The 27,014-nt window shown below is 35.3% G+C and overlaps 1 long non-coding RNA gene across 3 annotated transcripts; it reads left to right on the top strand.

The window, feature by feature from the left end:
* The first annotated feature begins 2,558 nt into the window (after positions 1-2,558).
* LOC148941477 (uncharacterized) lies at positions 2,559-26,073 on the top strand. Of its 3 annotated transcripts, none has more exons than XR_016143240.1 (3): positions 2,559-2,607; positions 24,042-24,203; positions 25,638-26,073. It is a non-coding gene; the product is annotated as an uncharacterized LOC148941477 (long non-coding RNA). The 3 variants fall into 3 exon arrangements; XR_016143241.1 differs by lacking the exon at positions 2,559-2,607 and adding an exon at positions 2,648-2,803; XR_016143242.1 differs by lacking the exon at positions 2,559-2,607 and adding an exon at positions 2,867-2,985.
* The last annotated feature ends 941 nt before the right edge of the window (positions 26,074-27,014 follow it).

Raw genomic sequence — 27,014 nt, 5'->3', positions numbered from 1 at the left:
TCTTGTTTATAAGCGATCCTCCACTGATTTACTCCGGTTTTGATGAAAATAAAGAACCCTGTTGTCTTTTCAGTTTGCTTGGAAATTCCATTTGTCAGTACTTGGGAAAAGTTTTGTTTTGTTACTTGAAAATGAAAAAAAAATGTTTAGCTATCCTTCAGCATTTCAATGCGTTGTGATAGTGAAATGTACTAAAAATTTTACTTTCTGAATTAGTTTGAATTTTCTGAATATTTCATTTTGTTTGCTTACCTAATTAGACCACAAGATTTATTTCAGAAGTAGGGAGTTTGCAAATGATCAAATTACATTATCTTACATCCTTTGATAAAGGTTACTGAAATTTCTAAAAACTGAAAGACTTGTTTGTTCATCTTAGTGTTTATGGTGGTGCTGCCCTAAAACGGAATTCAAAGTAGAACTCAAATTTTCGTTCGATTTCCATTGCATGAGGAACCCAAATGAGAACAACTTTTTATTTATATTTTCTGAACTTATGCAGACAAGTTTATGGTGTAAGGGGCCTCTTATGCTCTGAAAAAAGTGCAAGTTTCCTCCTCCCAAAACTGGATTCAATATGTCTGTTTTGATTTGTTTGGTGAACGGTCTAAGACGGGATCAGTGCCAAGAAATTATTTGCTTGAATCCTTTTTGGGCGTGAAAGAAAAATTGATCTGATTTAAACTTACTACTGTGCCTTTGCTAGGCAAAATCTTGGGTATCCTTTCCTTTCCTTCCCTATTGTGTGAAAACAAGTTTTAGAACCAAGGATATTTTGTGCCTCCCTAGAAAATTGACCGAAACTAGCATTTGAAACAGCTTGAAAGGATCCACTAGATTACCTTTTTTTGCCACCAACACTAAAAATAATTATAGATTTGTGTCTAAAATCGGCTTCCATGCATTGGAATCTTGTATCAAGAGGATGTCTATCTTGAAAAAAATTGGAAGGACTTTTTTCGTTAGGTTTTATTCAGTCCAGGTGCTGGTTATTTAGAATCTCTTAAAATTTGTCTGAATTTAAGAGCCTCCCCTCCCTCTTTATTTCAAGGTATTATTCTAAACTTGCTGATGTTATTGGGCATCAGTGTCGTGACTTTTGACAGGTAAAATTAAACCTCAAGAATTTTAAAAGAGTTAATTCAATTTCTACTGAAAAAGACCTCCATATGTAGTTGTGCAGGTTTGGTAGTTCTGGTTTAATTTTGAATGTTTAGTTGTCATTGAAAGTCAACAGATTTTGTATGACAACTAAAAAGGCTAAAATAGAGAGAATGTATAATTGAATATATCGGGTTAAAGTTAGTCTCCAGGGAGAGGTTTCAAAGCTCCCACTAGGTCACCTCAAATACTATTCCTCGGACCTAGGTCCATTGTGGCAATAAAAAAGCGTCACTTAAGAGCTCCCTTTGCCCAATTTTTGAAAAAGAGAGTAAACACCCTCAAAACATTTATTGATCATAATGGAAATTACACCATTAGGTTTAGTATATCAGAGAATTTTACTGAAGAAGTTTCAAGCTCCTACATTTTGACTTTTTGCCAGAAGCAAGATCACGGATGCATGTTTATTGATTTTTTTTTCCCAGGGTTGATTGTATTTAACTAGTGGTCCTAAGAGATGGGAAGAGGACTCGTTTGGTCGGAGATCAAGAATTCTAGTGCCCTTTATTGAGTAACCAAAAATATTGGAGGACAGCTAGTCCCCCTCCCACGCCCCTTGTTTGCCAAAGTTGTTTCATCAAAACTAGAGACATTCGTTTTGTTCAGCATAGTTAAAAGATCATAGTAATAATTATGTCTTCAAGGATAATTGACTCCCCACAGCCTCCTGAAGAAGGGTTGCAAGCTATGCGCTTTGACCATTATTTATATTTAGTATTGGCTATTGAGAAGTCTACAGACATTCTTCGGGGAGGACTTATCTTCCGGTGGGGGGGGGGGGGGTTAATTGATAGGATCTTTCCGAAGGGGGAGGGAATTTTCCATGGAGGAGGAGCTGGATTTTGGGGCATTATTTGAAAAACTATCTTTAATTAAATAATCAAAAAAAGTTTTTTCGACTGAAAGTAAGAAGAAACATTAAAACAAATTGAAACTATTATCTATATGAGTGGAGTTGTCCCCTCATCAATATCTTGCTCTTTACGCTAAAGCTTTATTCTGAAAAAGATTATTATTCAAATTAAACGGCCCCTATGTTTCAGGAGTCATTCTTAAATATTTGGTAAAAAAAAAAGTCAAAACTGAGCGTAAAGAGTGACGTAATGAGGAAGGGACAACTCCTCTCATATGCGTAATAATTTCTTATAATTTTAAGTTTTAATGTTCCTCCTTACTTTCAGTTGGAAAAAACTTTTTTTCTTTGTTTAATGGTACCACAAAACCAACTGAGGATTTAACCATTACCTGATTCATGGACCAAGCAATGGAAAATGAAGCTTACTTTGAAAAACCTTGTACAAATTCCAAATTAAAATTTGTTCAAAGTAGTTTTAAAAGGCCTGCGTTCTATAACTTGCAAGCATAAATAAAATAGAAAGAAAAATAGATGGCACGAATTGAACTTGAAATAAACCAAATATATTCAAAATTGCTATTTCCCAAGTATGGCCACGGTTTGTTGATTAAATCACAAGGGGCTCTGCCTTTCGGGTCCCTGACGCCCATACACTCGTTTTGATGCATTTTTGGCGTTTGGCTTGCTTTGACTGTCATCCTACTTGATGCAAAATTTCCCAGATTCCTGCATATTAGAACTATCAAATTGCTGGGAGTGCTTATCAATCCTGTGTTTCCCAAGGTGTTCAACACAAAGGGGAACTCAAAACCCTTGAAGCTTATCAATCCCTTTTTACCCTGCTTTGAAACTTAGTGATATGCCTGCTTTTGATTTATTTTGCTTGCTCAATCTATCATTGACTGAGTCCCCCCCCCGCTGCTTGTTGCCTGTTTGATTCATTTATTCAACAATTTACTTCTTGTGTGAGTTTATTTTGTTGTTTCACCAGATTATATTGAAACCATTGGTTTTTTTTATTTGTGATGACTGACAGGACAGTTAGTAGTCCTGTCACCCCTGAGCCAAATAACTCTAGTGTTAGGATTTTTACTTTAGGCTAGGTGTTGAAGGTCCAAATGAGGGTATAAGTTTAGAATTGGGTCAATATCTACCAAATCATATTATTGAGTTAGGATGAAAGTAAATACACCATTCAATGCCTTTTTTTATGCTGATTATGAATCTAATAGGCCTAAGTATTTCTATTGGAAATGAATTTCAGCCCCCCCCCCTATATATGCCAATTCAGGTTTAGGTTAGTTATAGCCTATATAGGGGGGGGGCCTGAAATTCATTTCCAATAGAAATGCTTATTATATTTGTAATCAGCATAAAAAAAGGCATTGAATGGTGTATTCACTGAGAGTCCTGTCAATCCTGACCCAAATAACTCTAGTGTTAGGATTTTTACTTTAGGTGTGGAAGGTCCAAATGAGACAACTAGGGGTAAATTTTACCAAATCATATTTTTGAGTTAGGAATAAAGTGAATACATCATTCAATGCCTTTTTTTATGCTGATTACAAATATAATAATCATTTCTATCAGAAATGAATTTCAGCCCCCCACCCCCATATTTGCAAATATATATCCTGAATTGACATATATAGAAAGGGGACTAAAATTCATTTCTGATAGAAATGATTTTTATATTCATAATCAGCATAAAAAAATGAATCAAATGGTATATTCACTTTATTTGAAACTCAATAATATGATTTGGTAAAAATTTACCCAACTAGGTTGTTGACATTAGGTTGTAGAACAGTTATTGCCAAAAAACTTTTTGAACACCTCCAGAATCATGAGTGCAGGGGCCATTATGGGGTATAAGTTTAGAATTGTGGCTCCTGATAAGGAGACATGTTAAGAAAACAATTCTTACTTTAAAATATGTATAATGATCCTAGTTAACATATTATCCAAGGGGAGAACATTTATCATCAAGTTTTTCCTCTAAAAATCCTTCTTTTTCCAGCTTAAAAGAAAAAAATTACAATAAACCTCCATGCTAACAAAATACATAAATCTTTTGAAATTGTCGCTATGAATTGCCAAATAAGTTGTTTAATAGATAGCATTCATTCATCCTGGTCATTGTTAATTTCATTTTTTTTTTTTAATGAGCAGTGGCAAAAATACAAAATATTAATACATCCTAAACTAACTTCAATTCAAAATCAATGGACATGGCCTGGAACTCGGCTAGAATGAACTTAATCTATAAAAACAATTTATTATAGTGGCAATTTAAAAAGATTTATGCATTGCATCTTAGCATAGAGGTTTATTGTTGACATTTTCTTTTAAGCTGTAAAAAGAAGGAATTTTAGAGGAAAGACTTGATGATAAAGATTCTCCCCTTGGATAATATGTCAATTAGGATCATTATACAAATTTTAAAGTAAGAATTGTTTTCTTAACATGTCTCCTTATGAGGAGCCACAATTCTAAATTTATACCCCTGCTTTAATCAGAAATAGAAAAGGAATTGTATTTATTCCATCTGAGGAGGTCACCCATCAGGATGACTTGGTCTAGTAGGTCCAAGTTGACAATAGAATAGAACAAGTGTCATTGGCCTTTAAAAACCCAAGCCCATCAGTTATCCCCCTGGTTTGCACCTTCAATCAGGATGTTCAGTTCCCTCTGAAAATCTCTCTTTGGGGTGCAAGGTATACAGTTAAGTAGTTTATACCCCAGGCAATACAGTGCTTCAATTGCCGAGGTTTTGGCCACATGACTTCAAATTGCCACAGAGGTGGAAGATGCCTACTATGTAGTGGACAACACACTCATAATGAATGTCCTCAATCCAAAATGTAAAGAAAGATCAGGTACTCAAGTGCCCTAACTGCAGTGGTAACCATATTGCAAATGCTAGGGAGTGCCCAGTATTCATGGGGAAGAAAGCAATTGTAACCTATTCCTTCACTGATAATGTCCCCATGAGGGCTGCTGCCAAGGTCCTGAAGAAGAGACTTCCAACACAAACAAAACATGTCCCTATGGCCCATAAAGACTCCTTCCCTCCTTTGACACCTAACCACCATCCAGTTGAGGACCTGATCAAGAAGTATATGACCATTTTTGAAGGTGTTGCAAGGCAGATCTCTGATCTGACCCAGATAATAACATTACTTTGCAAACTAGTCTCTAAGATACTGCCAGTTGGTTTTGAAAATGCAGCCCTTAGTCTGACCAACATTGCCAAAAACCTAAACAGAGTTGAATCAAGCCCTACAACCAGTAACAACCCTCCATAAACCAGTAGCCCTTGCAATGTTGAAAGTATACTGAAAGTTACTAGTGTCATAACTAGTGTAAGACTATGAAAAGCTTTATAGATTTGTTTAGTTTTGTCAGGCTACATACTCACTTTTGACTCTTAAATCAATAATCCTGTTTTTGTACTTGACTCTTGTGTTTTCCGTAAAGCACTAGTTTTTTATAATTATAAAAGCATAGGGAAACATAATGAGTTGGTTTATTTGTACTAGTTATATTAATATATATTAAATAGGCTGTGAAGTAATAATTTTTGTCTGTTTTAAGTTTCAACTTTGCTCTTTACTTCCCTCAGAAAAACTTTGTTTTTTTAAATTAAAATGTCAAGTGGCAACAGTGAATCAACAATATGGTTCAACTTGGGAAGAAAAGACAAATTGAAATTGAAATGAACCAAATATATTAAAAATTGCTACTTCCCTAGTAAGGATAGTTGTGTGCCATGGTTTGTCTATTAAAATACAAGGGTCTTCAAACATCTTCAACATCTTCAAAATTGTGAGTGCAGGGGCCATTATGGTTCAATGTTAGAAAGACTTGAACCAGATGGCTCCATTATCATAATAGATTTGAACCAGTCAGTAGCTGTTGCTATACTTTCTATTTCAGATATAGCAGTAAATAGATGTAAGGTAAAGTTTGCGCCTGGTCTTAGCTTTAACCCTGCTTTAATCAGAAACACAAAAGGCACTGTATTTATCCCATCTGGGGAGGTTACCCATCTGGATGATTTTGTCAAGGAGGTCCAAGTTGATGACAGAATACAACAAGTGACATTGGCCTTTAAAAACAAGCCCATCAGTTATCCTTTAGGTTTGCACCTTTAATCAGGATGTTCAGTTCCCTCTGAAAATCTCTGTTTGGGGTGCAAGGTATACAGATAAGCAGTTTATCCCCTGGGCAATACAGTGCTTCAATTGCCAAGGTTTTGACCAAATGGCTTCAAATTGCCACAGAGGCAGAAGATGTCTACTTTGTAGTAGACAACACATCCTTGATGAACATCCCCAGTCTAAAACAGATAAGGAAGATCAGGTGCTCAAGTTCCCTAACTGCAATGGTAACCATGCTGCTAATGCTAAGGAGTGCCCAGTGTTCATGGAGAAGAAAGCAATTTAACTTACTTTTTCACCAATAATATCCCCATGAGGACTGCTGCTGAGGTGTTGAAGAAAGGACTTCCTAAACATACAGAATACATCCCCATGGTGCACACAGATTCTTTCTCTCCACTGACTCCTAATCAACCTCCAGTTGAGGACCTCAACATGAGGAACATGGCCATGTTTGAAGGTGTTGAAAAGCAGATCTCTGATCTAACTCAGGCTATTACATCTATTTGTGAACTGCTTTTTAAGTTAGCACCAAAATATTTTCAGAGTGCAGTCTGTAGCCTATATAAGTCAGTTGAAAACCTAAATAGATAAGGTTCAAGCCTTCCCACAACCAGCAGCCCTGGCAAAGCAGAAAGGAAATTTAAAAGAAAGGAGTCTGACTATCCAGATATGGATAGCCCAGAAGGTGCTATCATTGGGCTGCAGAGACCTAGGTTAGCCCCTCCTCAGAGAAATGACTAGTTATTTCTCCACTGTTTTTCTTTGAATTTGGCCTGTATGACTAAGCACAAACTTATTAAGTAGTTTGGTTAAGACTACTGGTTTGGTTCATTCCCTAAATTTTTTCCTGCATGTTTCTGTTTAGATTTGCCTTATTTCTTTATATTTTGATTTAGGTGACAGGTTAAAGGTTATTTGTATTATTTGTTATAATTGACTTGTATAAGCATTATAATTGCTGTTTGATAGAGTAAATTGCATAATTCTGGTTCCTGTTTATAATTACTGACATGTGTTGCTGGTGAATGACCCCTATAATTAGCAGGATACATGGTAGATGGCTCCATATTAACTAAATGTTGCAGGCCATGATGCCCCCTCCCATATTATTTTATTTTAGTTATCTTTTATTCAGTTTTATTTGTTTTTATAATCCTTATTTATCTTTTAATATTTTATCTGATTTACTTTCTATATCAGGAAGTATGTTACAGTTTATAATGTAAAAAAGTATTATTTATTATAATTTTGTTGTATATGTACTATTGCAGTATGACAAAGCATTGTTGCATTATTTTGATTCCCGTTTTTCAACACAGGCAGTTGCTGCAGGTGAATAACCCCCTACCAATAGCAAGACAGGTGAAGGCATATGACCTATTGGTTGAATGCATCAAACCCCAAACAACAATAAAAACATATGGTTAAAGACTAATCTACATTATAACTTAAATCAATTAACCAAGCTCAAAAGTTAACCCCAAACAAAGGTAAAAACTTGAAAAAAAGCTTGAATTACCATATAAGTTTATAAGTTTTTAATTATAATTTTTATTAAGTTTATAATTTTTTAATTATAATAAATTATAAGTTTTATTTTCAACAGGTAATACAATTATTATAATTTTATAGTTTGGTTGAGTGAATGAGGATGAAATGAGGATTGGTGTACTTAGAAGGAAACACTAACTACGAAAGAGTGATTGATTTTTATTGAACATCCTATTTAAAACTCCAAATATAGCCTAATCTTTCCTTAACTTTACATTTTGCTCCTTTCCAGCCTAATTTTTCAAAATGGGTAAAAGTCTAGAATAGCCTAGCTTCTCTTCAGAAGTTGACATGTTAGAACAAAAGAGAGACAAGTTTTATTTTCATTTTTGTTTTTATTTTGGACCATTAATCCCTGGTTCCCTTCCTCCCCTAATGGTCTTTATAGCCCAAGGCTATTCAATGAAGGTTATACAATAATTGACCAAATCATATTCAAGAATGAATAAAATGGAAGAAACAAGGGAAATATGGTTCACCAGTAGCTGCTGTAAATTTTGAAGAAAAAATCTCATCCGGTAAATTATAAAGAATTTCAATGAACTGTCAGGGCTTAAGAGAAGAAATTACCACAAGAATATGAAAGGAACATTAAAAACTGGAAAAATACTGAAATTAAATTTTAACATAACCTTAAAACAATAACATACAGTCCAAACTATATATTTTACATGCATTTTCTGTTTGTTGAATTTGTCAATGTTGATTCAGTTTATGGGTATTGGGTTGAAACAAAAAAGTTCTCTACTACAAGATACATGAGAAATATTTAATTTGGCTTGGTTATATATTTCCAAATTAGCAAGGTTTAGGGGGTTAAGTAATATGAAGCACTTACTAATGATATATTTAAGTATTGTAAGGTTGAAGCAGTATCAACACAATAAAAAAATAATAAAATAGGTAATAAAAATACTCAAATTGGTTTTTAAATTTGCACAGTAAAGAAAGTTCAGAAGTAAAAAAAAGCAAAGCTCTTTTTGGAAGATGAAAGTAGGTATTTTTTTAAAGTTTTTTTTCAGAATTCAATAGTGTTTTCTTCTGATAACACTGAACTGTACACTAATACTGTATTTCATTCTGAAAAGAATTAGTTCTGCATTTCCACCAAATATTTCTGGGGTTCATCAGTATAGTCATACTTTCTAGCTCCTACATTATATTTGTCATTTTCTCAGTTTTAAATTTATCTCTGCTAGCTTATTAGAGCATAATTTACTAAAATATAATTTTGAAAAATGTATAGTAATGGAAAAAAAACTTGATAATCTAATTAGTAGAACCATTCTGGGTAAATATTATTTGTAAATAATATTATTGTAAAATATTTTGAAATATTAAATTTGTAAAATATTATTTGTAAATAAATTCTGGGTAAAAATAATATGTAAATATTATTTGATTGATTAAAGTTAATATTTATATTTTTTTCAGTAAAGTGCAAATTATGTTCTGGCCTTGGGAAGGCATAGGGGTTTTGAGCCAAACTTATGTTAGTTTCTGCTTGTTTTGAGTTTGACTTGGTTATTTATTGTAATTTTGGTTTGTTTTGGGTTTCATTTATTTATTGATGCTGATTTGCGGTAGTTTCACGCTTGATAGATTATTATATTTTATTTTTGCTCATTTTTGTTTAATGGAGTTCTTTACTTTTCTTTGAAAAACTTATTTTGTGGAAAAAGTTTTTCTAATTAATTTTTTTTTTGTTTTATATTGACATGGTCTTTTCAGAGATAAAAATTGGATTTGAGGAAGACTAAAATCTATTCTATAAATTATATACAACAACTTTCTATAGAGACCATATATGCCCCCAGGGCATAACTTACAACCCTTGCGCTGAGGGCTCTGAAAAGGTTATCATCCTAAAAGACCTGATTTCTAGAACTCAACTACATTGAACAAAATGGATATCTCAAAATTTTGATTGGATGTGTTTGGGGAAATGGTGGGCGTGAGAGGGACGTTAGTGGCTATCCAATCACTTTCAACTATTAAAAAAGGCACTAGCCCTTTCAATTTCCAATTGAATGAGCCATTATGTATTTTTTACAACTATGCTTTCAATATATAGTTTATATGCCCCCAGGGCATAACCTACAACCCTTGCACTGAGGGCTCTGAGGGGGTTATCATCCTAAAAGACAAAATTTCCAGAACTTCTACTACGTTGAACAAAATGGATATCTCAAAATTTTAATTTGATGTGTTTTGGAACATGGTGGGCATGAGAGGGGCGTTAGTCGCTATCCAATTACTTTCAACTATTAAAAAAAGGCACTAGCCCTTTCAATTTCCATTTGAATGAGACTTTTTGAAGTTTATTCGACAATGCTGTCAATGAAAAGCTCATGTGCCCCCAAGGAAAAACTTAAACCCTGGGCCACTAGGCCTGTGGGGGGAGGTTTTGTCACTCTAACAGACATAATGTTCAAAGATGATAACAAAGTTGAATAAAATGGCTATCTATAAATTGTTTCTGGATGTGTTTGGGGGACTGATGGGCGTGAGGGGAGGCTAGTTGCGATCCAATCACTTTTGACTATTAAAAAGGGCACTAGCCCTTTGAATTTCCAATCGAATGAGCCACTTTTGAAGTTTCTACAACAACGACTTCTATAAAAACCTCATGTCCCCAGGGCATAGCTTAAAACCCTTGCCCTGAGGGTTGTGGGGGAGTGTCCTCCTCAAAAATATATTTTCTATCTGGAAATCAACTATGCTGAACTAAATTGCTATCTCAAAATTTTTATTGGATGTGTTTGGGGAAATGATGGGCGTAGGGGGGGGGGGCTAGTTGCCATCCAATCACTTTTGACTATTAAAAAGGGCACTAGCCCTTTGAATTTCCAATCAAATGAGCCTGTTTTGAAGTTTCTATTACAACGACTTCTATAAAAACCTTATATTCCCAGGGCATAACTTAAAACCCTTGCCCTAAGGACTCTGGGGTGTTGTCCTCCTCAAAAACATATTTTCTATCTGGAAATCAACTACGCTCAACAACCGGGCTATCTCTAAATTTTGTTTGGTTGTTTTGGGGCAAAGGTGGGGGGGGGGGGGTGGGGCTTGTTGCCCTCCAATCACTTTCGACTATTAAAAAGGGCACTAGCCCTTTGAATTTCCAATCCAATGAGCCTTTTTTGAAGTTTCTACGACAACGCCTTCTATAAAAACCTTATATGCCCCCGGGGCATAACTTAAAACTCTTGCCCTGAGGGTTGTGGGGGAGTGTCCTCCTCAAAAACATATTTTCTGTCTGGAAATCAGCTATGCTGAACAAAATGGCTATCTCAAAATTTTGATCGTATGTGTTTGTGAGAATGATGAGCGTGGGGGGGGGGCTATTTGCCTTCCAATCACTTTCGACTATTAAAAAGGGTACTAGCCCTTTGAATTTCCAATCAAATGAGCCAAATTTCTATGACAACGCCTTCTATAAAAACCTTATATGCCCCCAGGGCATAACTTAAAACCCTTGCCCTGAGGGTTGTCGGGGAGTGTCCTCCTCAAAAACATATTTTCTCTCTGGAAATCAACTACGCTGAACAAAATGGCTACCTCAAAATTTTGATTGGATGGGTCTGGGGGAATGATGGGCGAGAGAGGGGTTTAATTGCCCTCAAATCACTTTTGACTTAAAAAGGGCACTAGACCTTTGAATTTCCAATTGAATGAGCCCATTTTCAAGTTTCTACAACAATGCCTCCTATAAAAACATTATATGCCCCCAGGGCATAACTTAAAACCCTTGCCCCAAGGGTTGTAGGGGAGCGTCCTCTTCAAAAACATATTTTCTATCTGGAAATCAACTCCGCTGAACAAAATGGGTATCTCAAAATTTTGATTGGATGTGTTTGGGGGAATGATGGAAGTGCTCCTTCAATACAAAGTGCCTGGGTATGGAGAAAAAAACACATTGTGCCAACATAGTTCTTTACTTAGGCAGCGCTAGCGTCGCTGCCTATGATTTGGCAGCCATGCAAAAAGTGGGGTAGTGAAGTAGCAATGCTACTTTGGAGTTTTCAAATTTGCTGGCAGATTTTATCTGAAAATACCATTTTTTCATATATAAAAAAAAAAAATTGCTCAAAGAAAGGCTGTCAGAACACAAGTTATTCTGCTTAAAGTGTCGGTAGCTTTTGGAAGTCTGTCGAATTCTGCTACCAGCAGGCAGCAGCTTTGGAACTTTTCTTTACCTGACTCCCCCTCCTTAACACTCAAGTATATAACCCAAATTATATATTTCCCATGAGCTTTTCTGGATATTTATTTTGTCACAGCTGGTTCAGTTTACAGGTACACAGTTTTAAACAAGAGTGATGCTACCAACTTAAAGTAAATATGGCAATTTTCAAAAGATTTGTAAATTGTTTTTTAATTGGGTTATGATGAATCAATGGCTCTGGATTTTATACCTTCAAAAATGGAATCATAATCAAATAGTGAGTTTTTAACGGTACTTGCTAATTAAATGAAACACACTCAAAAAATAAGCTTAGGTTAGATCTCACAAAACTGGTTTCACAGCATACAAAGACAAGGGACGGGTGATAGAATGCATTAGACTTATAAATTTTGGGCTATATTTTTGCACATTGTGGGGGGGGGGGGTATGCAAAAAGTGGGGTAGAGTAATTAGCAATGCTACTTGGCAGTTTTCTTTGCCCAGTAAAATTTGTTGGCAGATTTTGTCTGAAAATACCAGTGCTTTGACTAATCGCCGAATTTTCGGGGATTTCCCCAAACAACTGTCTTCTCGAAAAAAAAATCGGTTCCCCAAAATTCCCCTTTAGTTCAGGGTTGCCACCCCTAGTGATTTAACACTAGGTGACAATCCACCCCTAATAACTATCACTTTCTCTTAACTTGACATAATTTTTTAACTACTTTCCAAAGTTTTGTCTCAACTATTTATTACATATAAAAAAAACAGAAATAGTTCATTGAATTACTGACCTTTCTTCTTATGCTAGTAAAGGTTCTAGGTGTTTAACTAAAATTAATTAAAAAAAACTTTTTCCACAAAATAAGTTTTTCAAAGAAAAGTAAAGAATTCCATTAAACATAAAATGAGCAAAAATAAAATAAAATAATCTACCAAGCGTGAAACTGCCACAAATCAGCATCGATAAACAAATAAAACCCAAAACGAGCAGAAATTACAATAAATAACCGAGTCAAACTCAAAACGAGTATAAATTAACATATTTGCACTTTACTTAAAAAAAAAAAATACAATTGAATGTGCATCGTCAGTTTAATATACACATATTTATATTTAGTAATCAAAATGTTAATATTATTTGATTGATTAAAGTTAAAAAAGTAAAAACATTTATATTTTTTTCAGTAATGTGCAAATTATGTTCTGGCCTGGGGAAGGGATAGGGGTTTTGAGCCCAAAAAATGTTAATTTCTGCTCATTTTGAGTTTGACTCGGTTATTTATTGTAATTTCTGTTCGTTTTGGGTTTCATTCATTTATCGATGCTCATTTGCAGTAGTTTCACGCTTGGTAGATTATTTGATTTTATTTTTGCTAATTTTTTGTTTAATGGAGTTCTTTACTTTTCTTTGAAAAATTTATTTTGTGGAAAAAGTTTTTTAAATTGATTTCTGTTCGTTTTATATTGACATAGTATTTTCAGGGGAAAAGAAAATAATACTTTAAATCTTTTCGTTTTTTTTAAGAATTTATAGTTTGGCCTGCTATTTGTATGCTGGAGAAAAATGTTCAGCAATTTTTAACAACATACACCCTCTTAAAAATCTGGACACAAATATTTGTGTTTAATTTAGTTTCATACCTCCACTAGTTGACCTGAGACGGAAAACTTGATACCATTCGCAAAAATATCTGTTTACTATCTTTGATAGCTTGGATACACTTACGCTATTTTGATTTGTTTAAATTTTAAGAGCAGAAGCAGCCCCGAAAGTTTGAACATAATACCCTCAGTCGTTCTTGGGATACTGCTCAGACGCCTTATTGGGAATTAGCGTTAACACAGTGCATTTTGATTTAATCTTATGGCAACATTTAGTTTTTAAACATAAAGTCAAATGGGAGTGTGGGCGTGGGAGGGGGTTTAGTTTCCCTCCAATCAGTTTCGACTATTAAAAAGGGCTTCAGCCCTTTCTATTTTCAATCAAATGAGCCCTTTTCGAAGTTCCTACGGCAACTCCTTCGATACAAAGTGCCCTGGTCTAAACAACAACAACAACAAAAAAATAATGCATTATACCCACATCGATCTTTACTATAATAAAAATGTCAAGCCTTATAATCACTTTCGACTATTAAAAAGGGCACTAGGCTTTTCGATTTCCAATCAAATGAGCCCTTTTTGAGTTTCTACAACAACACTTCCTATAATCTCCTTATATGCCCCCAGGGCATAAATTACAACCCTTACCCTAAGGGCTGTGACGGGGGTTGTCATCCTCTAAGACCTAATTTTCAGAACTCTCAACTACGTTAAACAAAATGGCCATCTCAAAATTTTGATAGGAAATGTCTGGGAAAATGGAGGCCGTGAGAAGGGTGATAGTCTCTCTAATCACTTTCAATTATTAAAAAAGGCACTAGCCCTTTCAATTTCCAATCAAATGCGCCCTTTTGAAGTTGCCACGCCAACGCTTCCTATAAAAACCTTTTATGCCCCCAGGGGATAGCTTACAACCCTCGCACTGAGGGCTTGGGGGGGGGGGGTTGTCATCCTCAATGACCTGATTTCCAGAACTTTCTACTGCGAAAGGCCACTTTCGACCATTAAAAAGGGCACTAGCCCTTTGAATTTCCATTCGAATGAGCCCTTTTCAAGTTTCTACGACAAAGATTTCAATAAAAACCTTGTATGCCCCCAGGGCATAACTTAAAACCCTTGCCCAGAGGGTTATGGGGGAGTGTCCTCCTCAAAAACATATTTTCTATCTGGAAATCAACTATGCTGAACAAAATGGCTATCTCAAAATTTTGATTGGATGTGTTTGAGGGAATGATGGGCATGGGGGGGGGGCTAGTTGTCCTTCAATCACTTTCGACTTTTAAAAAGGGCACACGCCACTCCAATTTCCAATTGAATAAGCCGTTTTTGAAGTTTCTACGACAACTTTTTCGATACGAAGTGCCCTGCTCTAAAGGAAAAAAAATAAATGATACATTGTGCCAACATCGTTCTTATATCCCCTCAGGGCAAAACTTAAAACCCTTACTCCGAGGGTTGTGGGAGAGTGTCCTCCTCAAAAACATATTTTCTATCTGGAAATCAACTATGCTGAACAAAATGGCCATCTCAAAATTTTGATAGGAAATGTCTGGGAAAATGGAGGCCGCGAGAAGGGTGATAGTCTCTCTAATCACTTTCAATTATTAAAAAAGGCACTAGCCCTTTCAATTTCCAATAAAATGAGCCCTTTTCAAGTTTCAACGCCAACGCTTCCTATAAAAACCTTTTATGCCCCAGGGGATAGCTTACAACCCGCGCACTGAGGGCTTGGGGGGTTGCCATCCTCAATGACCTGATTTCCAGACCGTTATACTGCGAAAGGCCACTTTCGACCATTAAAAATGGCACTAGCCCTTTGAATTTCCATTCGAATGAGCCCTTTTCAAGTTTCTACGACAAAGATTTCAATAAAAACCTTGTATGCCCCCAGGGCATAACTTAAAACCCTTGCCCAGAGGGTTATGGGGGAGTGTCCTCCTCAAAAACATATTTTCTATCTGGAAATCAACTACGCTGAACAAAATGGCTATCTCAAAATTTTGATTGGATGTGTTTGAGGGAATGATGGGCATGGGGGGGGGGCGAGTTGTCCTTCAATCACTTTCGACTTTTAAAAAGGGCACACGCCACTCCAATTTCCAATTGAATAAGCCGTTTTTGAAGTTTCTACGACAACTTTTTCGATACGAAGTGCCCTGCTCTAAAGGAAAAAAAAAATAAGACATTGTGCCAACATCGTTCTTATATCCCCTCAGGGCAAAACTTAAAACCCTTACTCCGAGGGTTGTGGGAGAGTGTCCTCCTCAAAAACATATTTTCTATCTGGAAATCAACTATGCTGAACAAAATGGCCATCTCAAAATTTTGATAGAAAATGTCAGGGAAAATGGAGGCCGTGAGAAGGGTGATAGTCTCTCTAATCACTTTCAATTATTAAAAAAGGCACTAGCCCTTTCAATTTCCAATCAAATGAGCCCTTTTCAAGTTTCCACGCCAACGCTTCCAATAAAAACCTTTTATGCCCCAGGGGATAGCTTACAACCCTTGCACTGAGGGCTTGGGGGGTTGTCATCCTTAAAGACCTGATTTCCAGAACTTTCTACTACATTGAACAAAATATCTATCTGAAAATTTTGATTGGAATGGTGGGGGTGAGAGGGGGGGTTAGTTACCCTCCAATAACTTTCAACTATTAAAAAGGGTACTATCCCTCTCAATTTCCAATTGTAGGATCCTATTTTGAAGTTTGTAAAATAACTTTGTTATTAAGCAACATATATGCCCACTGGGAAAAACATACAAACATAGCCCTGTAGACTCTTCGGGGTGTGTCATTCTTAAATAAACAATTTACAGGACTTTCAACTGAGATGAAAAAACTTGCTATCTCTAAACTTTGATTGAATGTGTTTGGGGAAATGGTGGGCGTGACAGGTGGGTTATTTACTCTCCACTCACGTTCGACTATTAAAAAGGGCAATTTCCATTTCCAATCAAATGAGCCCCTTTTGAAATTTCTACAATAACTCTATATAAACCTTATATGCCCCCAGGGTATAACTTACAACCCTTGCACTGAGGTCTCTGATGGGGTTATCATCCTAAAAGACCTAATTTCCAGAACTTTCGACTACGTTGAACAAAATATATATCTTAAAATTTTGATTCGATGTGTTTGGGGAAATGGTTGGGTTGAGAGAGGGGTTAGTTGCCCTTCAATCACTTGCGACTATTAAAAGGGCACTAGCCCTTTCAATTTTCAATTGAATGAGCCCTTTTTGATGTTTTTACAACATCGCTTTCTATAGAAACCTTACATGCTCCCAGGGCATAACTTACAACCCTGGCCCTGAGGGTTGTTGGGGGGAGATGGATTGCCATCCTTAAAAACCTAGTTTCCAAAACTTTCAACTACGTTGAATGAACTGGCTATGTTATAATTGTTATTAGATGTGTTTGGGGGAATGGGGAGACTGAGGGGGGGGTTAGTTGCCCTCAAATCACTTTCGACCATTAAAAAGGGCACTAGCCCTTTGAATTTCCAATCGAATGAGCCCTTTTCAAGTTTCTACGACAAAAATTTCAATAAAAACCTTATATGCCCCCAGGGGATAACTTAGAACCCTTGCCCTGAAGACTGTGGGGGGAGTGTCCTTCTCAAAGGTATAATTTCCTGAACTTTAAACTGCGTGGAACAAAATGGCTATCTAAAAATTTTGATTTGATATGTTTGGGTAAATGGTGGGCGTGGAAGGGGTGTTAGTTGCCTTCCAATCGAATGAGTCCTTTTTGAAGTTTCTACGACGACGCGTTCTATAAAAACTTTATATGCCCCCAGGGCATAACTTACAACCCTTGCCCTGAGTTATGTGGGGGAGTCTCAAAAACATAACTTCTATCTGGAAATCCACAACACTGAACAAAATGGATATCTAAACTTTTTGATTGGATGTGTTTGGGAAAAGGGTAGGCGAGAGAGGGGGCTAGTTGCCCTCAAATCACTTTCGACTAATAAAAAGGGCACTAGCCCTTTGAATATCCAAACAAATGAGCCTTTTTGAAGTTTCTACGACAAAGATTTCAATAAAAACTTATATGCCCCCAGGGCATAACTTATAACCCTTGCCTTGAATACTGTGGGGGGACTGTCCTGCTCAAAGGTATAATTTCCTGAACTTTAACTGTGTGGAAAAAATGGCCATCTCAAAATTTTGATTGGATGTTTTTGGGGCAATGGTGGGGATGGAAGGGGTGTTAGTTGTCTTCCAATTACTTTCGACTATTAAAAAGGGCACTAGCCATTTCAATTTCTAATCGAGTTAGCCCTTTTTGAAGTTTGTCGTAGAAACTGAGGGCAACCCTTGTCCTGAGGGCTTTGAGGGAGTTGTCATCCTCAAAGACCTAATTTACAAAACTTAAAACTTTGTTGAATAAAATGGCTATCTCAAAATTTTGATCGGATGTGTTTGGGGAAAATGTGGGCGTTAGAGGGGGGCTAGTTGCCCTCCAATCACTTTCGACTATTAAAAATGGCACTAGCCATTTAATTTCCCGATCGAATGAGCCTTTTTTGAAGTTTCTACTACAACCCCTTCTATAAAAATCTTAAATGCCCCCAGGGCATAACTTACAACCCTTGCCCTGAAGGCTGTGCGGGAGTTTCCTCCTTAAAATAACAATTTCCATGTGGAAATCAACTAGCGCTGAACAAAATGGCTATCTCAAAATTTTGATTGGATGTGTTTGGTTTTCTAATCACTTTTGACTATTAAAAAGGGCACTAGCCCTTTGAATTTCCAATCGAATGAGCCTTTTTTGAAGTTTCTACGACAACACCTTCTATAAAAACCTTATATACCCCCAGGGCATAACTTACAACCCTTGTCCTGAAGGCTGTAGGGGAGTGTCCTCCTCAAAAACATAATTTCTATCTGGAAATCAACTACGCTGAACAAAATGGCTATCTCAAAATTGTGATTAGATGTGTTTGGGGAAAAGGTGGGCGTGTGAGTGGGGTTAGTTGCCCTCCAATCACTTTCGACTATTAAAAAGGGCACTAGCCCTTTGAATTTCCAATCGAATGAGACTTTTTTGAAGTTTCTACGACAACACCTTCTATAAAAAACCTTATATGCCCCCGGGGCATAACTTAAAACCCTTGGCCCGAGGGTTGCGGGGGAGTATCCTCCTCAAAAACCTATTTTCTATCTGGAAATCAACTACAATGAACAAAATGGCTATCTCAAAATTTTGATTGGGTGTGTTTGGGGGAATGATGCGCGTGAGGGGGGGGGGGCTAGTTGCCCTCCAATCATTTTTGACTATTAATAAGGGCACTAGCCCTTTGAATTTCCAATCGAATGAGCCTTTTTTCAAATTTCTACGACAACGCCTTCTATAAAAACCTCATTTGCCCCCAAGGAGTAACTTAAAACCCTTGCCCAGAGGGTTGTGGGGGAGTGTCCTCCTCACAAACATAATTTCTACTTTGACATAAACTACTTTGAACAGAATGGCTCTCTAAAATATTTTATTGGATGTGTTAGGGGGAATGATGGGTGTGGGGGGGGGTTGCTAGTTGTCCTCCAATCACTTTCGACTATTAAAAAGGGCACAAGCCACTCCAATTTCCAATTGAATGAGCCTTTTTCGAAGTTTCTACGACAACTTCTTCGATACGAAGTGCCCTGCTCTAAAGGTAAAAAAATAATAAATGATACATTGTGCCAACATCGTTCTTATATGCCCTCAGGGCAAAACTTAAAACCCTTGCTCCGAGGGTTGTGGGAGAGTGTCCTCCTCAAAAACATATTTTCTATTTGGAAATCAACTATACTGAAGAAAATGGATATCTCAAAATTTTACTTGGATGTTTTTTGGGGAATGATTGGCGTGGGGGGGGGCTAGGTGCCCTCTAATCACTTTCGACAATTAAAAAGCCACTAGCCACTCCAATTTCCAAACGAATGAGCCCTTTTCGAAGTTTCTACAACAGCCCCTTCGATACGAAGTGCCCGGGTATGGAGGAAAAAAAAAATAATACATTTTGCCCACATCGTTCTTTACTTAGGCAGCGTGCTCGCGCTGCCTATGATAACACTTAACACTTGGAAAAAAACACTGAAATAAAACATTACATTTACTTTATACTGTTTTTTTTTTCAAAATTTCCAGATACCTCGCTATTCTTCTGTAATATTTAGTGGCCATATACCTAGAAAGAATTGTTTTCTGATTTTAAACTGTCTAAATACTTGACCCCCCTCCTTATGTGAAAATATATATCCCATATATTCTGTTTCTTGCTTTGTCTTGTCTCTTGCTAAGCTGAAAAAAACTGACAAAGAAGCCGGTTTGTTCTCAAGTTTTACACAGCATAAACTTCAATGAGTGGCGCATAAAACACAACTACGGCAATACGGCATACGGCAGTTGCCCATTTGCATTGGTATAGATAGGCTGAGAGATGATTGGGCTCTGATGCGATTGGAGGACGAATCTCGAGACCTTAGTGACAAGCGCATTGATACTTATTGGGTTCACCTCCTTACCCATAGCAAGGATAAAAGCTACCCAAATCTGACGAATGTTATATGGTCCAGTCTCATCATTTCGCATGGAAGTGCCAGTGTAGAAAAGGGTTTTTCTGAGTAAAAAAAAATGTGCTTGATCAGTATCTAACACTGATGCTAGAGAGAACCCTGAATGCTAAATTGACCATTAAAGATGCCCTAAAACCATACTGCGGAAAAGTAGAAGCGTACCCGATATCCTCTGAAATGATATTCTATGCTAAGTCATTGAATGCTTTGTGGCTTGGATCTCATCTAACCGAAAGAAAACATCTGCTGAGTCATGGCTCATATTTAAAGTGGGCGTATGACCTTTCTGTTTATTCTTTTACCAAATCCCCAATACCCGAATTTGTATTATCGAATTTATTAGTCTCTTTAATCGTCCCGGAGGGTGAGATAGTGCAGCCACTTAGTCAATTAAGTTTGACAAGTAAGATCGAAAAATAAGCTGTACGGCTATAAAATTTTATAAAAAAAAAGTATCAACGTGCCATTCACGTAACACTAACACAGAAACTTGCGATTAATTCGCCACTAAACTACTTCGTTAGGACTCTGCGCACTACTTTTCACACGATTGGTTGCCCCAGGGACAAGTATTAGCTATTGAGAATACATGCGCAAGAAAAAAAAACATTTGAATGTCGGTTAAAATTTCTTGAAACGCCAAAACTGCCCAAGTGGTCCTTGAGAAAATTTTTCAACATAATGTTGAAAAAAAAAACAAATTCGGTTGCAGAGTACTAAGTTAGTGTTATTCTGTTTTATAAAATTCGTTTGAGGATAATCCAAATATTCGACCTGATGGTTTGAAATCGTGAAAGGGGGTAGTAAATTGTGGGAAAAAGAACTACATGTCCGAATATCTACTTTAAAGATGCCTGAAACTGTATCCCATACAGGTAAGAGCAAACCCAGGTTTTCAGTAGGTTAAAAACTTGGTTACTATTGAACTGCTCGAGAAGTTGCTATGGTAGAAAGAATGCAGCACAGTAGAATGTTAGGATAGCAGTAACAAGGCAGTCTTTATCAGCTGCTTGACTGAATAAGGTAGTCTGTATAGTAGTATTTGCTTTTTGCATGAGCTTCCAAGGATTTTTGACTTATGGTTTCTTTCATGTTAACCGGAAGGTCACGATGGGTACTGTTCTTTGGTTTGCTAACCTGGTTACTGAAATGCCGTCCCGATCTGGTCCCTAATTGGTCCCTATTTCTTTCTTAGGAAGGTCCCTAAGTCCCTAATTTAGGACGTTGCTGACTGTACGACCCCTGTCCATATCATTTTCCCCCAAACCCATCCTATCAAAATTTTGAGACAGCCATTTTGTTCAAAATAGTCCAAATGTCATATGACTATTCCCTCTAGGTAAGGAACCCAATCCCAACCCTTCTAGGAAAGAGTTGTAAGCTATACCAACTGTCCATTGTTCAGATGTAAAGTTTTGTGGGAAGGATGGTCTTATAAACTTTATATTGGGGCTCATTAAATTGAGAATCAAATGTTCAAGTCCCCTTTTGAAAGCTCGAAAGCAATTAGAGGACAACCACCAACACCCATGACCTTTTTCACTTTTGTTAGGGGGGGAAATGCCTCTAATAATGCATTTTTTTTGTCAAAACATCCAAACTCATTGAACCTTAAGGTAAATATATAATTAGCTGTAAGGACAGGGAAGTGTGGCAGTAGAAATTGATATTTAATCCCTCTTGATTTCAGGGAATATTTCTGGTTTGTGCTGTTATTATGACAGTAAAGAATAACAATATAACCCAAAACTAGCAGTAATTTTTCTTTATAGGATGGATGCTGCCTCTTCCTCCACAATCTCCCCAATGTAGGAGCTTTGGAGGATGCTCAGTAGATTTGTGATTGAGAATTCTAGTCCTTTTTATTAGTCATAAGGGATTGAAGCCAACCAGCAGCTTTTCTAAAACTGCTCTTGCCACATAAAAAGAAAATATAAAGGCGTGTAATTTAAGAAAGAAAAAAAAATTAAAGTGGAGTATTTATATTTATTTAACTGTAATTGTCGCCATGGCAATGGAGTCTCAAGCTCCTTGTAAAGCTTGGTTGTGCCTGTGCTATATGCCAAAGTGCGCTGATCTTTTTATTTAAATTTTTTATTTTATGTATATTCTATTTACTTATCTATGTTCTATATCTTGTATTTTAATTTGTTTGTTGGAAAAGTACCTAGGGCACTAAAATTGAATTTTGATTCTTTATATTGGTGAAGAGGAACCTCACACAGTCATATATGTCTTATAAAATTAGAAAAACATGTGAACTCAATTTCAAATGCAAAAGATATTTGATGCAGATATGCAGTTTCAATACCTAGTGAGTGCTTAGTTCAAGCATGGATCAAGAGCAAAATCATGAGGGGTGGAGGGGGGGATGTGAGAAAGGCTCCAACAATTTACTGAGTTGACAAGTTTATTTAAAAAAAGAGTGACAACTTTTTTTCAAAGTTTACTTTAAACGCTTTTGGGTGCAAACGGCTGTGGTTTATCTTTAGTAGGTTGCTAAAGAGGCTTAAAGGGGTAACAATAAGAAGGTTGGTCTGGTTATTGGTTTTCGGCCGTGTAAATTTTTATTTTAGAACTTAGAAACAGATTTTAACAGAATATACAGATTTTAAAATCTGGAAGGACATTAAAAGAATTGAAGATGTGTTGTTAATTTAATTTACAACTTAATATAATAATATATATTATTCTCTGATTTACCTCTTCTAAAAAAAAATAATTTTTATAGCAGGTTTGCCTTGGCAGAATAATGAGTTTCAGTTCTTATCTAAATTCGTATATGGTAAGGCTGCATATGAAACTATTGTTCTGTTGAATATATAGCCTAGTCCACGATATCAGGAAATCATTCTAAAAACTTCAGTACATAATTTTTTTTTCAAAACGCGTTTTTTAATATTTGGTTACAATGGGGTTTGGTTTATCTTTAGTAGGTTGCTAAAAAACAAGGTTAGAAGGGGGATCATTAAAAAGGTTAGATAGCTAACTTCTGGTTAATTTTTGTTTCAAATTGTTGCCATTTTAAAGGGTTTCAGGCTGTTTGAATATGTTGGTACTCTGTCTTACGTTACACCTGTCACTGCAACCATTGTATATAGAAAATTTATTGAATAGAGATATTTTTATTATTTTTTAGAGCAGTATATTGTCTTCAAGTGTAATTAATGAGTTTTAGTAAAAAAGTGAAATTGATTTCATAATAAAATTGGCATAGATTCTGAAACAATATTTGGATAAAAAAAGTAATTGGAGGCAAATTTAGACCTTGTCATAACTGGGTCCCAGGAAGATTGTCCTCCATAGTTAACCTACACAATTGATTTATTTTTCAGAATTATTTTGGAAGAAATATTGTTACATTTTAATGGATATAAAAAAATTAAACTTTTTAAAATTATTTCTTAAATTACTTCGGTTTCTCTTTAGATTTGAATTTTAAATTTCTTTAGAGGGTAATTACTTAATTTTTAAATAATCTACCCTCATGGAAATACATAATGACAAACACATAATAGGTCTACACTTTGTTTTGTTTTAAGCATTAAGACCACGAATAAAGCTTTATTTTCAGGAGTTAAACCAAATCTTTCAAGCTAATAGTTTTTGGCTGGAAAAATTTACTAACGGAATACAGCTAACAGTCGCATTTTGCTTTTTTACCGTGAAAGTTTATTATAACTTAAAATTAACAACTGCACTTTAAAAATAGTTACATCGAAAAGGCAGTTTTGGAAACTTTGCACTCTTTTCTTAAAAAAAATCAGATTTTTTATGCCTTTGACTGCTGAAGGAGTTGAGCCTGATGTTTTTAACTGTATTAAGATAAAGTCTGCTTTGCAGTGGTTAAAAGTCATTATTAGTCATCAATCATTATATGATCAAGACATTTAGTTTGTGACTTTTATATATGATTATGAAAGCTGTCTTTAAGTAAATGATTGCTGATCATTATATCTTTTGTATTTTAGGACTCTCCTGACTAAAATCTGTGTCGTATCCAAGCGTCGATGACAGTATTATACTTCTCATAATTTGTATTAATTCCATTCCAAAATCTTTCATGGACTTGCCACAAATTCTGAAAATGGTTGATCTCATCATGGTTTCTGAGGATTCTTTCATTGAAAGCGGTAATTCTATACAGTTAAATTTTCTGTTCAGAATGAAAGAAAAATTATTTTGTTCTAGAAAATAATTGTCACCTTCTTTTCTGCTTCCTCATTTAGTGGTCTAAAAAAAATGTAACTGCATATATAACTTCTGCAAAACACATTTAAATTTAGTTATTTAGCTTTTATTTTTATGTTTGGTGAGACAAGTAATCATCCCATAGAGAATTGTTCTGTCAATTTTACCGTGTGAAAATGAACAAAAAATTACCATCAAAGCAAGGGTAGTCCTAGGGCTTCAGATGGGAATATCAAATTTTAAAAGTCTAAGAGATGAATAAAGTTAGTTTTTTAATTCAGCTGTTAAACTTTCGGGGAATGTATTTTGTGTTTTATTGTTTGGGAACTAATGCAGAAAACCCCCAATTGATTGGTATTATTTTTACCTTTAATTTTTTTATTTTTTTTTAATTTTTAAGATTTAAAATATTTATTTTTAGCTTATATTTTTTTTAATTCAATATTCTTTTTTTTTATTTACTACATTATCCTAAATTTACACTTATCCATATATTAGTTCTATGTTATGAATTCTTTTATTATGAGTTTCATATTTTTATTTGTTCTATGTTTGTTGAATGTCGTTTGCTTTATAAAAAGTAAATGTGATAAAACCTGAATATACATATAATTTTATGTATATATATCATGTTTTTACACGTAGCTAAAAAGAATAATTAGTCAGATTATTTTAATAAGCGTTACTGTTAAATTTTTCTAAGGTACTGAGAATTATCTGTCAATATTTTCTGTGTGGAAATATGATGAATGAAATCTTACCACCAAAGGAGAGGTAGTTATCTGGTTTCAGATGGGAATAACAAATTATCTGACATATTAGAGAGAGAGAGAGAAAGTTAGTTGAATTCAGATGCTTAACTTTATGAGACAAATATTTGTTTTTTACGTTTTGGGAACTAATGCAGGATACCCATATTGATTGATATTTTTTTTTTACCTTTAATTGTGTCAATTTTTGTGATTGTTAAGCTGTAAAAAGTTTATTTTTTGGTTTTATTTTTATCTTTTATTCAATATTCAATTTTTATTTTTATATTCAGTACGTTATCCTAAATTTATACATTTCCAGCTATTTGTTCTGTGTTGTGAAATTTGTTGTTATGAATTTTGTTTTATGAACTTCAGTTTTTTATTCGCTCCATGCTAATGAATTTCGTTGAATGTTTCAGGTTTACTTTTGCTTTATAAAAACCCAATTTTAAATACATTGGTGAAAAAAACCTGCATACACATCTAATTTTAGGCATATATACATATATAATGTCTATATATTTAACTTTTTACGCGTAGCAAAAAAGAAAAAGTAGTCAGATCTGTTTAGTAAGCTTTACTGTTAAATTTTTCCATGTCTGTTTAATTTAAAATTTGTTTTAGAAGTTGAAGACGCATTACCAGGTGACCTTGAGAAGCCCTTTCCTTTTCCAAACCATCTTTTGTCACCAAAATGTGAAGATGATCCCTTGCTCAGTTTACCTAGCATTTCAGGACCGTGTAAATTTGAATACGACATCCAGGAATCGCAACCAAAATGTCATAACAATGAAGGTACATCTGAAACATCGTGTTTTTGTTGATCGAAATGTATTGGATAACATTTTATTGGACAAAAATAGGACAAAGGGACTTAATATTAAGATGGAACTTTTGTTTTATCTTATTCCAATATACAGGTGTTTGCCAACTATTTAAGAAGTATTTCGTGGACATTTTTAAATTTTCACTTGAAAGTAGTATGGCAGGTTTTATTATTTTTCAAAAGCTTGATAGTAAGCCTTAGAACTACATCTCTAAATAAATTTTGCGATCCTTATTTGTAGTGTATATATTTCTCTTTATAAATTAAGAGATAAATCTGGCTGTTATTTTGATTCCAAGTTGAATTTGAAAGAAACAGAAAATTGACTGTTAAGATCTGTACTGCCTACCAGAAATTTTTAGTGTAGAATAGTACTTTACTGAAAACACTAGATTAAAACAAAAATACAGAATTCATTTTGTGCATATCAAGGTAAAAGTTTTTTTTTGTCTGTTTTTGAAACGAGCTGTTTTAAATATATAGTTAGAAGAACATTTGCGAGTCGCATTGAATAAAAAAACGAGGAAAATCACATTATTCCCAGGTCTTACAAATAACAGTTCAAATAGGGATAAAGCCTTTTAATAGAAAGTGAAAAACGATGACAAAAAATACCTGATATTTGCTGATGACGGTGTCACTGTATGTGCTACCGAAATAACTGGAATTTTGTTGTCTTTATTTCTTTACTGTCTATTTAAAACTGTTCAAAAGATGATTTATGCTAGAAGTGCTTGCCTTGACCAGACTATTTGAACACGCACAGAGTCAGAGACAACGCTATAGCGCTGCCCACTGTAAATGCCATATGGCTCCAATGTTTTATTATTATTTTTTTTTCCAGAGGCACTTCATATGAAAGGGGTTTTCGTGTAAACTTCAAAGGGGGCTCATTCGATTGGAAATCGAGAGTTCTAGTGCCCTTTTTAAGTGTCAAAAGTGATTGAAAGGAACGAATATCCCTTCCACGCCAACCGTTACTCCAAACACATCCAATCAAAATTTTGAGATAGCCATTTTGTTCTACGTAATTGATTTCCAGATTGAAATTATGTTTTAGAGGAGGACACTCCCCTCACAGTCCTCAGGGCAAGGGTTGTAAGTTATGCCATGGGGGCATATACGGTTTCTATAGAAAGCTTTGTCATAGAAACTTCAAAATGGGCTCATTCAAT

Source organism: Artemia sp. Qi Xiang Cuo, chromosome 18 (genome assembly GCF_049724085.1).
Source record: "Artemia sp. Qi Xiang Cuo chromosome 18, ASM4972408v1, whole genome shotgun sequence".
NCBI lineage: Eukaryota > Metazoa > Arthropoda > Branchiopoda > Anostraca > Artemiidae > Artemia > Artemia sp. Qi Xiang Cuo.
The sequence above is the reverse complement of the archived record's forward strand: the minus strand, read 5'-3'. Positions and strand labels throughout refer to the sequence as shown.